Source organism: Frieseomelitta varia, unplaced genomic scaffold (genome assembly GCF_011392965.1).
Source record: "Frieseomelitta varia isolate USP_RPSP 00005682 unplaced genomic scaffold, Fvar_1.2 scaffold_548, whole genome shotgun sequence".
NCBI lineage: Eukaryota > Metazoa > Arthropoda > Insecta > Hymenoptera > Apidae > Frieseomelitta > Frieseomelitta varia.
The window spans coordinates 101,704-113,967 of NW_025110310.1; the positions used below are offsets into that span (position 1 = coordinate 101,704).

The 12,264-nt window shown below is 35.5% G+C and overlaps 1 long non-coding RNA gene across 1 annotated transcript; it reads left to right on the forward strand.

The window, feature by feature from the left end:
• Positions 1-9,108: 9,108 nt before the first annotated feature.
• Positions 9,109-10,636, forward strand: LOC122533720. The gene is made up of 6 exons (XR_006307766.1): positions 9,109-9,263; positions 9,339-9,492; positions 9,597-9,762; positions 9,847-10,035; positions 10,139-10,305; positions 10,386-10,636. It is a non-coding gene; the product is annotated as an uncharacterized LOC122533720 (long non-coding RNA).
• Positions 10,637-12,264: the final 1,628 nt, after the last annotated feature.

Below are 12,264 nucleotides of genomic sequence, written 5' to 3' on the forward strand. Positions count from 1 at the left end.
TGCAGAGGCTGGAGGCATTTTCGCCGTTCCAGGCGGCGTGGGCACCTTACTTGCAGATGATGAATTCTTTTTCCTCGCCGTCACTGGAGTGGTGCTGCGAGGGGAGGTGCTTTTCCTCACTGGTGGTGCAGGCAGAGTGGGAGGGCACGAGGACGCGCGACGGCGAAGGTGGGGGTATCCGCCTGGGAGCAAAGTCGGCATCCTCGTCGTCGTCGTCGTCGCCTATCCAGCGCTGCGGGGGCCGCGCAGATGCCGTCCTTGTCCTCGTCCTCATCTTCGTCGGATCTCCCCGGGTCACCGCCTTCGACACCGCGGCCCCCGAGGACTCAGAGGTGGTCGAGAAAGAGGCAAGCGATGGCGGTGTCGAGGCAGCGCCCGAGGAACGTCGATCGCTGGGAGTCACCCGCTCGGTGTAGCCCGGCGTCCCTAATACTAGTAGCTGCGGAGCGGAGGGGCTCGGGGTGACGCGTCGGAACGCCCCCGACGCTCCCGCGGCCCCTCCATCCTGAGTCAGTGATTTCAGATGGATGCTCGTCGTGTCCGAGCACGCGACGGTCCCCGTTACCGTGGTTGACGGGGGGCTGCCCTGCACGGCGTGGTCCTCTGGAGCGGCGTTGGTCTTGCCACGCAGGGAGCCCGGCGGATGGATCCTACAACCGCTGTGGTGGTGGTCAGTGTTTTGCTTGGACACGACGTCGTCCTCGCTCTATTGAGCGAGAGCACACTTCTCGCGACGACGGGATTCACTAGACGTGCCCTCGCCGTCATCGTAGTCGCCGTGGTTGTGGTCGCGGTCGTGACCGCCGTCACCGTGACGCTCCCTCTTCCCGTCGGCGATTCCCGACTCTGTGCATGGGCGTTGGGGTGGTGCAGTTTGACCGTCTTTAGTTGGTAGGCTCCACTTCCCTCGAATCCGCATACCCCGCAGCTCCATTTGATGGTGTGCGAGGGATGATGGAGCTTCTAGTGTTTGGCGAGGTGGAAGTGAGTGGAGTACGTTCCTCTCGCTCCATTGCGGTCTTCCCGGCTAAGCGGTCGGCACAGTGGATAGTCGAAGAGTCGGGGGAAGGGGAACGTGAGCGGCACCACCAAGGTGTCGCTGGTGTTGCTCGCGGTTGGAGCCATGTCACTTGGACTCTGATCGTAAATTCGCGAGGATTGCGCGCGCCGCTCTCTGCTTGCGTCAAGTTCCCGATAGAGGGCGGATTCTCCCTCGTGCGGCGTATAATGCCACGACTGTCGCGCTTGACTAACGCTGAAGACACACTCCAATCCGCGATCACGGACTTGAGATAAGAAAATCTTATAACTTTTTGAAGGTATATTATTCTACATTTCGTAAGATTATAAAGAGCTTAGGAACCCTCTTATGAAACGATATTGATATAAACGCTTCAAGTACTAAAGAAACATAAATAAACGTGGTTTCCGCTCGAATTACCGCATCAAATCAAGTTGTGCCTGAAAGTCATCTCTCGAGTGCAAAGGGTCAAAACGTATAATTTTACTAATTATGTGGAGCGCCCCCATTAAGTATAATGTAATATCGCCAAGTTAAAATGTCTTTGTTGTCTCATTTTCAGCGAATTTTAATCAATTGTTATGCGCTTATTTATTCTTTATTATATCCCAGCTACATATTTATTTATTTTGTAAGAAATGTAGTGAAATATAACAAACTTCTGTGGGGAAAAAAAAACGAATGGTTTATTTAATGTATGATACAATGAAGTAGTCACGCGGCAAGGACTGGCAAAGAACTGAACTTTTTGCTCGGTATGGTCCCGTCCGTGACTAAAGAAAGCATAGTGGGAAGAAGACAGAAAAACAGATGACAACCGTTGCCCCTCACAAAGTCATTTGCAATGGGCTTACACTGCTGGATGATCAAGTCGTTGTATTTCAACATATTTATCTATCGAATTTTGTTTAATCGAATGCGATCGTATAATCCATTTTATTTTGTTCCATTTGTATATCCTATTAAGCGTCCATTTATTCATCAGTCTACTTTATTTCGTGACATTTTAACTATTTAATTATTTATCTATCTACTTTATTTATTGAAATTTGTTTTATTCGTAGCGCTACATATTTTTTTTATTACCCAACTAATTATCTCCTTTTGTACCATGCCGCTTATATCCAGACGTCTGTTTGTTCATTGATGTATTTCATTTTGTGATATTTTCGCCACCATTATTGCCTATTTATTGAATTTCGTTTTCGTGATTTGAGTAGTAGTATATTTATCTTTCATTTTTGTCGGCATTTTATTTTACCCAAGTTTACCGATTCCAAGCGAAAATAAATTAACGAAAAATGTCCACCGTTACGATACCCACTCGCGATGACATTGACGTCACGTCAGTAATGTTGGAATACATTCAATCTGAATACTATGTGTTCGTATTAGTACGCATAAACGTCAATAAACTAAAATACATTAAATTTGAAGAAAGTCGAATATTTGAATTTAGTTCGTGTTTCGATGATTTTTGACCATTGTGCGCAGTCTCACAGCTATTGTCTGTTGTTCGATTCTTTTTATTTTCAGTTCGATCGCCTGGATCGTTCTCGCAATTTCCGAAACATTCTCTAACTTGAAATCTCCACTAATCAACAAACGACATCGTAATTGAAAAGACATTTTTCTATCACTTGACCATAAATGTCTAATTCCTCCGTTTGAAATTCACAATTTTTTCCCTGTTGTCTCAATCTTGCAATCTGATTCGTTCATCTGTTGATGAACAACCATCTTGTTGCATCCATATTGCTGGACAAATATGCAGTATCACAGTTTCCAATAATGTCCGTAAAATTTTACTTGATAACAACTCTCTGTGTAACCACAATCTTATTAAAAGCAATGATCGTCATTTTCAAGATTTTTTTATACATCGTGTCGAATATCGCCTCATTGTCCCCATTGTCGGTTTCATCAAGGGCCATATTCTCGAATGATAGAGTTTGCCTCAAGTTCACTGTTTTTCTAGAGTCCTGATCATTGCAAATGATCTTTGTATTATGTTCAAAGACTAGCAGTGAGACTAGAGGAAGGTCACTTCCTCCCTCCATACTTTTTCCTTTTTTTATATTATTTTGTATAGCCTTAGAACTCTTAGAAATAGACTCTCTTTGGTTTAATAAGTACTAGAAGTTTAATACTAGGGTTTAATACTCTAGTACGACTGCTGAAGCATTAGTTTCCCTGCGGGCGGCACCATCGTGTTAATTGTCCAGTGTTGGACGGATTTATATGAAAATAACCGAGTTTAGCGCGAATGTGATCGAGTAAAATAAATTGGAGAAAGTAAAATGGAATAAAATAAAATAAAATAAAATTTGTTAGAATAAAAGTGGTAAAACAATAAATAAGTACTAACTAAAACCAGTCGTAAATAAATAAATAAAAATAAATAAAAACGGTCAAACAGATAAAATATAAAATATAAATAGACGCGGAAAATAATAAATAACGTACCGCCGGCAACTATCGACTAAATTAAAATAAAATAAATAAATTCGGTAGATGAAATATAAATTAAACAAAATGAGCTGGCATTAATGCTTACACGATAGTGTGCAATAATGTTATTACACAAAAGTAAATCACAAGTTATTCGCGGTAAATATCTTTATGCTGGTTATTTACTTTCTTTTTTTTTTTTGAAGGTGGAAAAACGTCACATTACGCACACCATCGAGATATTGTCGGATGGTAGTGTGAAACGTCGTGTAGTATATACTCACTAAAACTCCACTTTGTATTATGCCTGAGATAGGGAGCAGCAGTTTCATGGATGATCCTCTTCTCTTATCAGCCTTTTTTTGTGCGGTTGATGTTTCGTCAGGTATTTCATTGGCCGATGACATACTCCATACAATGCGGTATGAGTGTCATGGATGTGCTTCATACATCTTTGACCTTATACTTTTCCTTAATAGCATTCTCTAGCGGTTTGGAGTATTTATCAATTTTATTTTTGTGTGTACTATATAAACTGATTTGGTCACTGACTACTTATTGATAACTAGCGTCGAATGCCTGAAATGATTATGAGATCCGGTTTTCTGATCCACTTCAAATTTTTTCCCCACTGCTAGCTTATACTGTACGATATAATTGCATTGCGTTTCTCAATGCGTCTATAGCACTGCTGGAGCACGAGTTAACGTCTCTGTGACTACATTCTGCCTTGCATTGATCTTGTTCAGTCGCAGGACATACAGTGGCGAGCATATAAATAAGGAAACAATTTTGTCAATATTGTAGAGATATTGTTAAGTATATAGTCCATTTGTATTGTGATAAGACACGGATGGGTGTAGCCATCCTACGTATGATTAGGTTAACTATTAGATAACTTATATTATGAATATATATATTAGGCAGCGGCAGACAAAAAAATGTAGTAGAACAAAGGAAGAGAAGAAAAAAATGTATCAGTTGTGTGTTACGTGAGTAGAAAGAATAGCCACGTGTAAAGATTCTGTAAAGAGATTAAAGAGTATATAAGAGGTTATGTAGAATATATAAGAGTGTGTATGTATTTTGTATGAATATTATAATAAAAGACTTATATAATTATTTATGTCTTCTTCATCTATTCGTTGTTCTATTATCATTATTCCTATTAAATATTATTTACATTATATCTGTTGATATCACGCTCTTAAGCATAAAAAAATCACTATTAGAAACAACGCTGTAGAAATTACTAATCTGGCACAAATCACTTAGCTACCATTTATTTACAGTGAGTAATTTTAATATTCGGACACTGTACAATATTTACTTTATCGCATTGTAATTTTATTTACAATTAAAAAAATAATTGTTCAGTCTTAAATTACATTTTTACGTAGGGTCTAATTAACAAAAGCATACATTTTATTTATATAATGTATAACATTTATTAAATAATATGTTTTAAATAAAATCATGTCTGATTTTGAAGATTTATTAGAAATTCGTTAATTTAATTCATCCCATAAATTTTTTTATAGGATTCAGATCTGGGGACTGAGGTGGCGGCTGTTAATTTGGAAAATTCCAAAATAGTTTTGGAAAATTATACATTAGATATTCCTGTACAATACGTGCTTTATGCTTGGGATCATTATCTTGATAATACTTAAATGTACTTCCATTTGCACTTTTATGTAAATTATTTTTTCAAATATTGAGGTATACATTTTTGTCCATTATGTTATCAATAAAACTTAATTCGCCCGTTTTAAATGATGAGATACATTCCCATACGAGTACATTTCCACCTCCGTGTTTTATACTCGGCTATACTTCTATTTTTAATTTTTAGTTCTTCCTTTTTCCTTCGCCACACCATTCTTCGTCCACCCGATCCAAAAATGTTGAATTTATTCTCATCATTAAAAACAACATCATTCCATCACATATCTTCTTTTAAAAGAAATTCTTTCGCAAATTTTAATCATTTCTTTCTATAAGCTTCATTCACATATATTCTTCCGAGCAACTCGTTCGTTATAACCACTTTCTTTTAATGTTCTGCGTATTGTTTGTGGATGCATTTTCTTACCAGTTTCATTAAAAATTTCGGCAGATAATTTTGGTACACTTAATGTAGGATCTTTCTTTATCTTTCGTATAATATTTCTCTTATCATACGTGTCTAAAATCTTTCGTTGGCCTCTTTGAGGAATAAATTCTATCCCATTTTCACAATTAAACCGTCTAATAATATCTCCCACTGTACTTTTAATGTTAAGCATTGCTGCAATTTCTCTGTATGATTTCCCTTTTGCACTGTAAAAAATGGCAAGTTGGCGTATGTTGTACGAAGTGTTTCCCATTATTACTAATGAACTCAGTGAATATTCAAATACAGTACAAACTCCCATATCCAAATTAACAGAGAGACAAACGTGGCCGGATAGTGGAATTTTCGGATAATAGAACAATCACTTTCTTTTGCATTGAACTTCATTTATTCAAGTAGAAATGAAAATTGACAGTTTCTTTCAACATCTAAGGGTCCCATATCTTTCGCCGCTAAGTCACATAAACTTTTTATTGTAAGCAACTACGTAGAATTACATTCCTGTTGTGCCTCAAACCATCCTTTTACAAATGACTCAAATGCTTCGACATGCAAAGGCAGGTCCTCATCGTCCGACTTTCTGCTGCTTCTATTTGTGTAAAATTTATGTTATGTCTTCATCGCTACTATTGTCCTTATCGCACTGAAATCACTACATTACATCATTGCTGTCACAATCCCATCCTGATATTCTACGCAGCGACAGCTGTGTCCTACGTAGTGACAGCTTCTTCAATATCTGCTTCTACTGTTCTTTCTTGTTCACTAATTTTTTCAATTTCATGCATTAAAAGCTTTCTCGGTGCTCTTCATTTCATTTTTTAATGTTTCTCCGATCATTTGCCACTATGTAAAAGCAATCTTTTAAATTTAGTTTCTTATATTGCTACACTCTCTTCATTCAATTGAAAAAGTAAACAGAAGTTTTTTAAGCAAATCTTTTCTATATAGTCGTTTGAAGCACTCAATTACTCCGTGATCTAGTGGCTGTATGAGTGAAATTATATTAGGTAGCAAAAACATAACTTTTATAAATTCGTCCTTCTGGTTAAGAATGTCACATGTAGAATGCGATCTATCATTGTCTACTAGCTAGATCTAAATTGATATGATTATATTTAACCGGCCGAACACAGGAAAGTATTTATGTACATCTATATACATTGTATCATGTATGTGCACATCACTACGAAACGTTGTGCGAATAACAGAACGTCCGAATGATAGAACGTCCTATTAAGGTATTCGGATAAAATGGGAATACGGATACGGGAAATTTATACTGTACAACTGATTTTCTTGAAATAGTATACGCGAACTATAATGATTGTAAACATACCTCAAAACTGTTAAATATCACAATAACTCACGCAAATTGTTACATTCCGAGGTGTCCGAATATTATTGTCATCAAAATTAGACATGATTTCATTTATAATGTATTATCTAACAAACGTTATACATTATATAAATAAAATTTATGCTTTTGTTAATTAAACCCTATGTAGCAATGTAATTTAAGACTAAATATGTACTTTTTTCCTTAATTGTTAATAAAATTACAATGCGATAAAGTGAAGATTGTATGATGTCCGAATATTAAAATCACTCACTGTAAATAGATGGTAGCTAAGTGATTCGTACTAGATTAGTAATTTCTACATGGTAGCATAGAGTAATTTCTACGTTTATCTAATAGTAATTTTTTTTATGCTTAAAAGCGTGATATCGACAGATATAATGTAAATAATATTTATTCAATAGGAATAATGATAATAGAACAACGAATAATTAAAGAAGACAAATAACATTCAATCAATACAAATTAACAGCTCAAATAAACTCTTTTAACAACACAATTGACACTTTTAACAGCTCTTTGTGGATGCTCTCTCCGACTATTACAACTCGCTCGATTCTGGTCTTTTAAAAAGAAAAAGCTCTCCATGCCTAAGTTGGACTTCTCGCATCTCATTCATATTTTATCATATTTCTATGATCAACAAACAAGCCATCTGTTATATTTAAACATATATTTAAACTAAAATTATAACTACAGATTAATTATTGTTACGGCGCAATCGATCGATTAAAGAAGTAATTCGCTGTGTTTGGAAATCCTAGAAGAATTGTTTCAGATCGCGTTTACATGAGCTGCCTTTGAAGATTATTGTAAGAACGAAAAAATACAGCATGTATTGATAACGACAGGTGTTCCGCAAGCAATGGTCAGGTTAAAAGAACAGAACATTCATATCCTTGCTGACGAAGTTACCTGCACCAAAAGCAGAGGAATGCTACAAGTATCTTGAGGTTGCGCAAAAAATATTTGAATGCAACACCCAGTAGGAGTACTAATACTACTCCGTTTCATTTATTGTTCTGAACACATATTAAGATGCGTGAAAATGTGGTGATTTGGCGATTGATAGAGGACGAATGAATCACTATGTTTCAAGAAGAACGCGAGGGGATTCGAACAAGGGCAAGAGAAAAGATCGATGAATCGGACTTTGTGACATATAACCACGTGAATTTGGTAAACGCATCAACAACCACAAAAGTATACTTTTTTTTTTTTGTCTGAGCTGTCAACAAACGAAAAAACAGTAGTCAGTGAAATCATATCTGTATTTTGCAATTCATTTTACGAAATAGATGAAAAATATTTTCTGGATTTCATGAACTTCATTTATTGTCTAGTCCCACTAGCATGGCCTAACAAGAAAACAATAGTTGGGGCGGTACGAATATTAGGAATTCTTTTCGAACTACGTTTGAGAAATTACTTTCATTGTAATCATCTTTTCACCAAAGTAATACGAAGTATGTGGACAAAAATTCTTCTGGAAGCAGTTCAAAAATTATCACAATCCAAATTTATTAACGTGACTAAATTGTGTGCAACTTTTATATGGAATAATTACAAAATGTAAGACAATTATATTACATTATTTATAAAATATAAATCGTTAGTTTATTTCTTATAACGTATTCCTTATGTGTCAGATATCAATAACATTCGTATAAGAAAAAAATATTAGTCAACACAGCAGTCGATTTGTCGAAACTATACATAATGATAAGGTTTCCTATGAAAAGAAATTATTTCAACATTTTTAAAGATTTCTGATATAACAACTTGGATGTCTAAGACTACTCGTCTGATTGTATATGAAGAAGTAGTAACTGGTAAACTACACCTATCATCTTTTGATCAAAACAAAAAAATTGATCAAAAATGTGTGTCCACTGATTTAACCAGTGAGACAATAATAGATAATATTAAAAATTGTTTGAAGTGGGCACTGCTCAACATAGATATATTAAATAATCTATGCTTGAGGTCAGTCGATGGCATCGAAAGATTATTGATACATAACGTAGATTTACCAGGAATTACAAATTTATTAATTAATATCATATATTCTATTATCCTAGGTGAAATTTACACCAAGTATTATAAATTTGTAAGTATGATCATAGGTAATCTGTGCGAAAACATTTAAGAAAATTCAATAACAAAAAGAACTGATACTTCATTGAACAATTACATATTTTCAGACCAAGTATTATGACGATGTGAAAAAAACTTTGGCGATTCTACAAAAAAAATTTCACATAGTTACATGCTAACGAAGATACGTTTCACGAAATTCGTGATTATCTGACATTGTACGTATTTTAAATATATATAGTTTAGTATTTAGTAAGTTCATAAAATGCTAATTTTATTTATTGTATTTGCAGAAATTATTCGAAATATGAAAATGTACTGCCATATACAATACACTTTTGCTGTACAAAGTTGTGCCCTGCCAAAGAACCCAAAGAGTTATTTAGAAGTTGTAAAAGTAAGAACATATTTACTGTAAACGAAGAAATGAGACTTCAAAATTTACAGGTAAATTTAGCACTGATAGTCAATCAATTTTAAAATTTTAAAATCAATTTTAAAATCTCAATATGTTAGTATGTTCTGTGCGATGAAAGAAAATTTTATTTTAGATTCTTCGCAAACTTCAAAATTGGCACAACACCTTTAATACATGGGTATCCAGCATATCCAGTAATAACGTTCCTGGATTAATAGTAGTAAGAAGTATGTTGATGGAGCAAGACAATATTTCAAAGTATTCAATATTTTGAAGATACATCTTTCATTATTGGATTGGTAATATTTTACTTCTTACATAAAGTATAATGCAATAACATGCTTATGTCAAAAATGCAAAGTTTCTATTATTCCTTCTTATAGTGATTTTTATAGACATTTCCCAAATTTCTTGGGATAAATCTATGTTTGGAACGTATAAGATTATCGACAGAAATCGTCAAGAGAATTCCATGTAAGTTGACATATGAAAACTGGAATTTTATTCTGACTTCTTTAGTCCTACGGCCGAATTTCATTAGGAAGTCAAAACAAAATGTTACTGATTTCGAGGTATGCAATTAATTATTAACATTATTTGAAAAAATTTGTTAATTTTTTTTATTTGTTAATTCAAATTTGCTAATTTGTTATAAATTTCTTTTTACTTTCACAGGCATTTACACTGCTGGTAGCCATGTGTCAACTATATCGCGCGGTCCAAGATTTAATTAACAAACATGACCAGGAAAAAGTAATAATAATATCACAAAAATGAAAAAATGGAAAAATATTTTTATCGGATATTCAGTGGAATTACTGAATTTTGGATGCTTTGTGCAGGTATACTTTAGTTATATGTAATTTAAGTCATTGATTTTTTTATCCGCAATTTTTAACCAATTTTAAATTTGATGTCACAGATGTGTACAGTGAAAAAACAACAGCTTTGGAAGTTGTTATATTATTGGATCACTTAGGAAAGGCTGAAAATGGTTAATGGCAATATAATTTTCAAAAATCATACATTTCTTACAAGGACTGTTGGATTAGCATTGAAATTCCTCCAATCTCCTGTATCTAGTGTACAATTAGGTGCGTATCATATAGTAAAACATGCAATACTATTTTGTCTTGTGGAACAAGACAAAACTACAATCGAATTAAAGAATTTCCATGTGAATACTTTGAATATTAAAAAACTGGAAGAATTACTCCAAAGCATCATGAATGCCATTCTAATGGAGTTAAGTAAGTTTCCAGCTACTTTCTTACCATATTACGTACTATATACGTTTTATATACTGCTATTATACTACTACTATTATTCTACTACTTTTATTCACTACTGTTATGTTAATTTTTTGTTCCTTTTTTACATCTTTGCAGATTATATAATACTGTGACTGTTATGGCAAGCACGACGGTGAACGTTAGTTGCTCACCCGCTTCGCTAGTCGCTCTCTTGTCGTGCCTTTTACAGTCTCCGGAGAGATGTTTTAACGAATGAAGTCAAGATATGGAATAAATACTTATATTTTACGATTATACAAATGTTAATTATAACTGTAGATGTGTGATGTGTCGGGAGAGTGCACGCTAGCTCTCCTTGTGACTGACGCGGAAATGGCCGCATCTAAACTGACTACTTGTGAATGAATAACAAAATAATTTTTTTTTCTTTTTTTTTTCATTTAATTAGTTCGAATGTCTCGTCTGCAGTACCTTGGGCCTGGAGTGCCCTTTAACCTGCATAAAGATATTATTCGTTTGTGGACATTTATGTGGTTTGTTTGTATGATGAGATGAGATTAGGCTTGCAGGAAAAGTTTCAAATACCTGCAGGTTCCTTGATACAGTTTGAATCTGAAGGTTTTGGTTCGTTAGGTTAATCCGTGTTTAGGTAATTTGACCTTGACTTTGAGTGGTATATTTTCGACTCAAGTCGAAACATGGCGTTGATGTGGGTTTGTAAATACTTCGTTGCCTGTGTCAGGTTCCATGATGACGCATATATGGCAGCTTGGGTGTTAGTGGTAGTGCGAATGTCGTTAATGTATGTACAGAAAAGCGTTGGTCTGAGTATGGAGCCCTGCGGTACTCCGGCCTTGATGATGTGTGTCTTTGATTTGGTTCCTTGTATTGACATATAGAATTGTCTGTCTTGTAAATAGTTTTCGATGATGTTGGTCATTGGAATGGGAGTTCTGATTTTTCATAGTATGTACAGTAGGGCATCATGTCAGACCGTATCGAACGCTTTCTCGAGGTCGAATAGTATCAGTTGTGTTATTCTATTTTTGTTTAATTCTATTGTGGCGTACTCCGCAACTCTTTGTAGTTAATTAATAGACGAGTGCTTTTTACAGAATCCAAATTGCTGTGGTATAATTATGTTGTTGTTGTTAAGATGCTTGAGGAGATGGTGGTGAATGATTTTTTCTAGTACTTTACTTAGTGTGTTTAATAGGCTGATGGGCCTGTAGCTGGTGGCTTCTGTAGTTGGTTTACCGGATTTGGGGACCGGATGAATTTTGGCTAGCTTCCAAGTTTTGGGAAAGTATGATAGTTGGAGACATGCTTTGAGGATGTAATATATTTGCACCATGATTTTTTTAGGAAGATTTTTTAGTTCGACGTTTGAGATCGTGTTTGGACCGGGGACTTTGCTGTTTGATAGCTTTGTGATTATTTTGTGTATGATGTGGGGGGTTATCGTGATGTGCGTTGTGGAGAGTGGAAGTGTTTCCCTTGTTGTGAAAGTGGTCTGTGGGGAGGGCTGGTTAATCGGATTGTTTGCAG